General features: G+C 36.4%; 1 long non-coding RNA gene across 1 annotated transcript; it reads right to left on the bottom strand.

Moving 5' to 3' along the window:
* Window positions 1–807: 807 nt before the first annotated feature.
* LOC118761548 lies at window positions 808–5,275 on the bottom strand. Its single transcript, XR_004997462.1, has 3 exons — window positions 5,247–5,275; window positions 5,114–5,117; window positions 808–938 (listed from the first exon to the last, which is right to left on the bottom strand). It is a non-coding gene; the product is annotated as an uncharacterized LOC118761548 (long non-coding RNA).
* Between the last annotated feature and the right edge of the window lie 2,116 nt (window positions 5,276–7,391).

The raw sequence follows: 7,391 nt of genomic DNA on the forward strand, positions 1-7,391 counted from the left end.
CAAAATTCAACATATAAAGAAATAAAAAATGAAAATACAAAGGATGCGAAGAAGAAGAAGAAGAAGACGAAGAAGAAGAAGAAGAAGAAGAAGAAGAAGAAGAAGAAGAAGAAGAAGAAGAATAGTATGTTGTTTGGAAGGAAGAAGTGTGGAAAAAAGGGTAGACGGAAGTGGGGTGTCGGTTAGGATGGGATAGGATGGGTTGCAATGGGAAGTAGGTAGGGAAACCTCAAAAGAAGGGTCCCCATCAAACAGACATGTTTTCACAAACTATCAGCTTTGGACACACTCGAAATAGCACAGTATAAACAGTGTTACCATATGCTTTTAGATATTTACATTAGACACACTGATGCGCATGCGCATATATACGTATACACAGATATATACACATATACACAATCACAAAAGGCAAGCAAAAAAAATTAAAATATGCATTACATACTTTCACAGTCTTGCACGGGTATATGTTAGCGTCGAAGGTATATCTTGTATATGTTAGCATGTATAATGGCAATGCTTGTCTGCGTACACATGCGCACAATGGCATATACACAAAAATAAAGCATTTTATATATGTGTATAAATGTTATTATTTTTGCGTGAGTGTGTGTGTGTATATCTGTATGTGTGTGTGAGAGAGAGAAAGAGAGAGAGAGAATTAGAGAGTATGTATGTGTGTGTATATATATATATAAGTGTAACCTTGAACTTTATCAACAGATTTTTCAACATAATGCCTCTTGGCGGCTCATTTTGTCTAGTCTGGAAAGAAATAATCTAAATAATAATAATAATAATAATAATAATAATAATAATAATAATAATAATAATGATAATAATCTTTTCTAATATAGGCACAAGGCCTGTAATTTTAGGGGAGGGAACCAGTCGATTACATTGACCCCCCAGTGTATCACTACTACTTAACTTATCAACTCAGACGGCATTTGATTTCAGAACGTGAGGGCGGACGAAATACTGCTAAGCATTTTATCCAACATGCTAATTATGCCAGCTCGCCGCCTTAATAATAATAATAATAATAATAATAATAATAATAATAATAATAATAATAATAATAATGATAATAAAATAGTAGTTGTATTAGTAGTAGTAGTGTAGTAGTAGTAATAATAATAATAATACACCTGTCGCGCACATATGGTTGTGATGCATGTGCCTGGTGTACCCTTATCAGACGGGTAGTCATGATGTGTATATTGGGCTTCGTATATTTTACCCCCGTGTCACTTTGATGGCATGCACTGCTCTCTCATCACTCATAATAATAATAATAATAATAATAATAATAATAATAATAATAATAGTAATAATAATAGATGCAGTACCAGACAGTGGCTCTCATGGCTTCTGATCTTAACTGATTGGAAGTGTTATCATGTATATTGTTTTGTCTTGGTATAAAAGATGGGCTACAGCAAATATTCTGCTCAATACCACAGATTTGCTTGTCAGTTGTTTGACCTTAACCAGTTGAGCATGTCCCTTAGTGGCTGACGATATGTGCATCTCTGATCACGAGCAGAAGTAGTGGTGGGGCATCATAGCCATGTGTTGAGAGGGATTCTTTGAGGTTTGAATAATTCACCTCTGGAAACATGGGTGCTTCGTTCAACATCCTTAAACAATCCTTATTCAGGGACCTTTTGAGCGGGATGGGTTACTGGACCAGAAGAAAATTCTAAGTGAGCCCACCTGCAAGGTCATGTGCTGTTTATCTTGATATGAGATCACCATGTCGCGCACATATGGTTGTGATGCATGTGCCTAGTGTACCCTTATCAGACAGGTAGTCCTGATGGGTATACTGGGCTTCGTATGTTTTACTCCAGTGTCACTTTGATGTTTGATGGCATGCACTGCTCTCTCACTCAATAATAATAATAATAATAATAATAATAATAATATAATAATAATAATAATAATAATAATAATAATGATGATGATGATGATAATAATTGCCTTGATGCAGTAACAGGCACTGGCTCTCATAGCTTCTGATCTTAACTGACTGGACGTGCTATCATGTTCATATTTTCACCTATTTTCCATATCTTCACATATTTTCGGCAGGTTTTGAGCTGAGAACATAAAGATGGACAAAATGTCGTCGAGCATTTTGTCCGGTGCACTGCCGGACAAAATTCCGCAAGCTGACCACCTTTCAAAATAATAGTAATGATGATGATGATGATGATGATGATGATGATGATGATGATGATGATAATAAAAAATAATAATAATAATAATAATAATAATAATAATAATGAATAATAATAATGATAATATAATATTAATAATAATAATAATATAATAATAATATAATAATAATAATAATAATAATATATAATAATAATAATAATAATATGATGATGATGATGATGATGATGATGATAATGCCCTGATGCAGTACCTTAATGCCTTGATGTAGTATCATGTCCTGATGCAGTACCATGCCCAGATGCAGTACCAATGATCTGATGCAGTACCAGGCAGTGGCTCCCATGGCTTGGAATTGTTATCATGTACATTGTTTTGTCTTGGTATAAAAGACGGGCTACAGCAAATATTCTACTCAATACCACTGATTTGCTTCCTTTTTGCTTGACCTCATCCATCGCTGATAACGAGCAGATGTCGTGGAGGAGCATTTTAGCCATGTGTTGAGAAGAATTTCGCGGGGTTTAAATAATTCAACCCTAAAAATATGAGTGTTTCATTCATCATCTTTAAACAACCCTTATTCATGGATCTTTGAAACGGGATGGGCTACTCGACCGGAAGAAAGTTCTAACTGGGCCCCACGTGCAAGGTCTTATACTGTTCATTATGATATGAGGTCACCATGTCACTCACATATGGTTGTGATGCATGTGCCTAGTCTACTCTTATTAGATTGGTAGCCATAATGTATATATTTGGCTTCGTATATTTCTACCCCAGTGTCACTTTGATTGCGTGCGTTGCTCTATCACTCAGTAATAATAACGAGAAATGCCCTAATACACTACCAGGCACAGGATTTCATGACTTCTGATTTTAACTGATTGGAACTGTTTAACATGCATTTGTCTTGTCTTGGCGTAAAAGATGAAGGGACAAACATGGACAGACAAGCGGATTAGTCTATCTTGAAATCCATTATTCAATGTTGCAATTTAAGTATAAGAGAATAGAGAACAATATGAAATTTGGTTCTTTCTTTCTAGATTTTTCTCACCATATGCTAAGTATAACATGATAAAGCACCCGTTGTGTAAATGTATTTACATTTCAACTAGTTAGATAATGAAATAAACACGAATTCATTATTTCAACTGTTGCTTGAATCATTGTATAACTGATACGAAGCATGTCAGCTTAACCAGTAACTTCAGAACGGTAGAAATAAAGGGAGATAATTAATAACGTTGATTTTCTTCTGTTGAAGATTTCTTACAGGAATCTTATTTTACTGTTTCCTCTTTTCTGACTTCAAAGCTTTTCTCTCTCCTCACTCTTTTCACTCTATCTATCTATCTATCTATCTATCTATCTATCTATCTATCTATCTATCTATCTATCTATCTATCTATCTGCCTATCTATGTATCTGTCTATATATTTACCTATCTACCTATCTATCTACCTCTCTCTCTCTCTCTCATCTATCTATCTACCTATTTATCTATCTACCTATCTAGCTCTGTCTATACATCTACCCATCTACCTATCTCTCTCTATATCTATCTATCTATCTATCTATCTATCTATCTATCTATCTATCTATCTATCTATCTATCTATCTGTCTGTCTGTCTGTCTGTCTATCTCTCTCTCTCTCTTTATCTCTATTGTTGTTGTTGTTGTTATTCACGTTGTACTTTGTTGATTCTTATCTTCTGGATTGTATTTTCATTATGTGCTAATTTCCGTTAAGTTTCTTTTAATTATTATACATATGAAAGAACGCTGCACACACACACAAACAAACACACACACACGCGCACACACACACACACAAACACACACACACACACCACCGCACACATCCAGCACACACCCAGAGACACAGTGGCGAAGCGTTCCTACATAAAAGCACGCATTTTCATTATTTTATCTTTAGTCGATTTTCAAGGTTTTTTCATGCATACCTCCATATCCTAATATAATTAGTTTCTCTCTTCTCTCTCTTCACATCTTTCTCCCCTCCCTGTCTATCTGTCTGTTTCACTTTATCATATCAATTCTATATATGTAAGCCTGTATACACACTTCCATTATTTCGTTCAGTAAGACGGCGAGCTGGCAGAAACGTTCTGCCGCTACGTTCTGAGTTCAAATTCCGCCGAGGTCGACTTTGCCTTTCATCCATTTGGGGTCGATTAAATTAAGTACCAGCTACGCACTGGAGTGAATGTAATCAACTTAATCCGTTTGTCTGTCCTTGTTTGTCCCCTCTGTGTTTAGCCCCTTGTGGGTAGTAAAGAAATAGGTATTTCGTCTGCCCTTATGTTCTGTGTTCAAATTCCGCCGAGGTCGACTTTGCCTTTCATCCATTTGGGGTCGATTAAACAAGTACCAGTTACGCACTGGAGTGAATGTAATCGACTTAATCCGTTTGTCTGTCCTTGTTTGTCCCCTCTGTGTTTAGCCCCGCGTGGGTAGTAAAGAAATAGGTATTTCGTCTGCCGTTACGTTCTGAGTTCAAATTCCGCCGAGGTCGACTTTGCCTTTCATCCTTTCGGGGGTCGATAAATTAAGTACCAGTCGCGTACTGGGGTCGATGTAATCGACTGGCCTCCTCCTACAAAATTTTGCCTTTCATCCTTTCAGGGTCGATAAAATAAGTATCATTGAAGCACTGTAGTCGATGTAATCAACTCCCCCACACACACACTACAGGGCTGGAAGAAATTTTATTTCATTCACAGAATAAAATTGGCAAAATTGCGATTATTAAATGTTGCATATGACAAAATTGTATTATTTACTTCGGTTTTTCAAATTTTGAGATCGAATTCTACTGTAGTGAGCTGTGGCTTTCTTCCATCCCGTGGCCGATAAGAACAAATTGATACTCAAGTCCTGAATCTATAATTTCCATGAAACCCTCCTCTCAAATTTACAGTCGCTGTATCTAAAGATTGGTTTCAAATTCTAATACAAGGCCATCAGATTTATGGGAGGGGCTAGTCAATTACAACGACCCCAGGGTTCAGCTGGTACTTGCTTTATCGACTACGAAAGAATGAACGGCAAAGTCGACCTCGGCGTAATTTAAACTGAGTACGTTTAAGATGGACGAAATGCTGATATATATCTTAGCTAGGGTGCTAACGATTCCACCAGCTCAGTGCCTTTGCATTGTGCCTAAATTAAAATCAAATATAAGGGCGATGGAGTGGCAGAAACGTTAAAGCTTCGATAAAATTCCTAGCAGTATTGGTTCCAGCTCTTTACGTCCTGAGTTCGAATTGCACTGATGTCAACTTTTCCTGACATCTTTCTGATGCTGATAAAATAAAGTTCCAGGTCGATCTAATTGATTGACTTTGTCCGACCAAATTCCTGTCTTTGTAATTATATTAGAAACGATTGCGGCGAGCTGGCAGAAACGTTAGCGCACCGGGCGAAATGCTTAGCAGTATTTCGTCTGCAGCTACGTTCTGAGCTCAAATTCCGCCGAGGTCGACTTTGCCTTTCATCATTTCGGGGTCGATAAATTAAGTACCAGTTACGTACTGGGGTCGATGTAATCGACTTAATCCGTTTGTCTGCCCTTGTTTGTCCCTTCTGTGTTTAGCCCTTTATGGGTAGTAAAGAAATTGGTATTTTGCCTGCCACTACGTTCTGAGTTCAAATTCCGCCGAGGTCGACTTTGCCTTTCATCCTTTTGTGGTCGATAAATTAAGGACCAGTTACGCAGTGGAGTCGATGTAATCGACTTAATCCGTTTGTCCCCTCTATTATTTGCCCATTGTGGGCAATAAAGAAATAAGAAACGTTAGCACGCCGGGCGAAATGCTTAATAACACACAGAAAAAAAATTAGTGCAATACTAAAAAAAAACAACACTCACTATCATTACTACTATCACAGTCTTCAACTCTAGCAGCATCACCACAATTGGGTCGTAGATGCCTTGAGCAGATTACGTTCCTGTTGCAAACGTTTGATCAGATGAGAGCGTGAATTTTCCACATGAAATATTAAGGGTTATATAATGGTTGTGGGCACCACAATTCTTTCTCTGAAAAAAAAAAAACAAAAAAAAAAAAACAAAAAAAAAAAAAAAAACAAAACAAACAAACTACAAATGAAAAGAAATATACGGTTTCAAAGCATGGGGCTAAGCATCTTATGGTATTTTAATCACCTTCTTTTACGCTCTGGATCGAAATTCCGCTCAAGACGACATCATCATTTGAATGCCATGATGAGATAGAGGGATGGTTTTCTTTTATTCGCTCACACACGCACACTTTCTTCCACCGTATATATTATATCTATATATATATATATATATATATATATATATATATAATATATATAAATACATACATATATATATATAATATATATATATATATATATATATATATATATATATTGTATGTATATATTATATACATATATATATTTATATATGTTTGTATGTATATATATATATATAATCATATATATATATATATACATATATTATTTGTTGTTGTTGCCTTCCTTTTGTCTCGTATGTGTCTCGGGGAGCAATGGAGTTGCGCATAAACTAATGCAGTCTGGGTTTTACATTTCATGTCCCCTCCAGTTTCCACTCCAGTTTTGCGCAGGCCTGGGCGAGATGTAAGAAAATCCTGGGTAGCCCAATCGTCAGGATTCCTCACTCGACCTTGCTGATATGGTCCAAAGGAGTGCAGAGCATTACGTTTGGCACCAGCTTTGTTGCAGGAGCTGCCGGAAGAATGTCCAGTCGAACACTAAACCACCTACAGGCCTCTATTCTTGATATCTTTGAAGGCTGTCTCCTTTCCGTAACCCTGGATAGGGTTCCATTTCGGGTACTGTCAGCCGGAGCCAGCTGAGCCCGGGACTCGTGTCTGGCAGTGTCGTCACTCCCGGAAGTAGTGAAGAAAATTGCTACCCACTACACACATACATACATACATACATACATACATACATACATGTATACATACATACATACATACATACATACATACATACATACATACATACATATATATATATATAAATATATATACATATATATATATATATGTATGTAGGTATGTATGCATCTATCTATCTATCTATCTATCTATTTATCTATCTATCTACTTATCTATCTACCAATCTATATGTGTATGTATGTATAATTTGACAGAAATAT

Source organism: Octopus sinensis, unplaced genomic scaffold, assembly GCF_006345805.1.
Source record: "Octopus sinensis unplaced genomic scaffold, ASM634580v1 Contig15008, whole genome shotgun sequence".
Taxonomy (NCBI): Eukaryota; Metazoa; Mollusca; class Cephalopoda; order Octopoda; family Octopodidae; genus Octopus; species Octopus sinensis.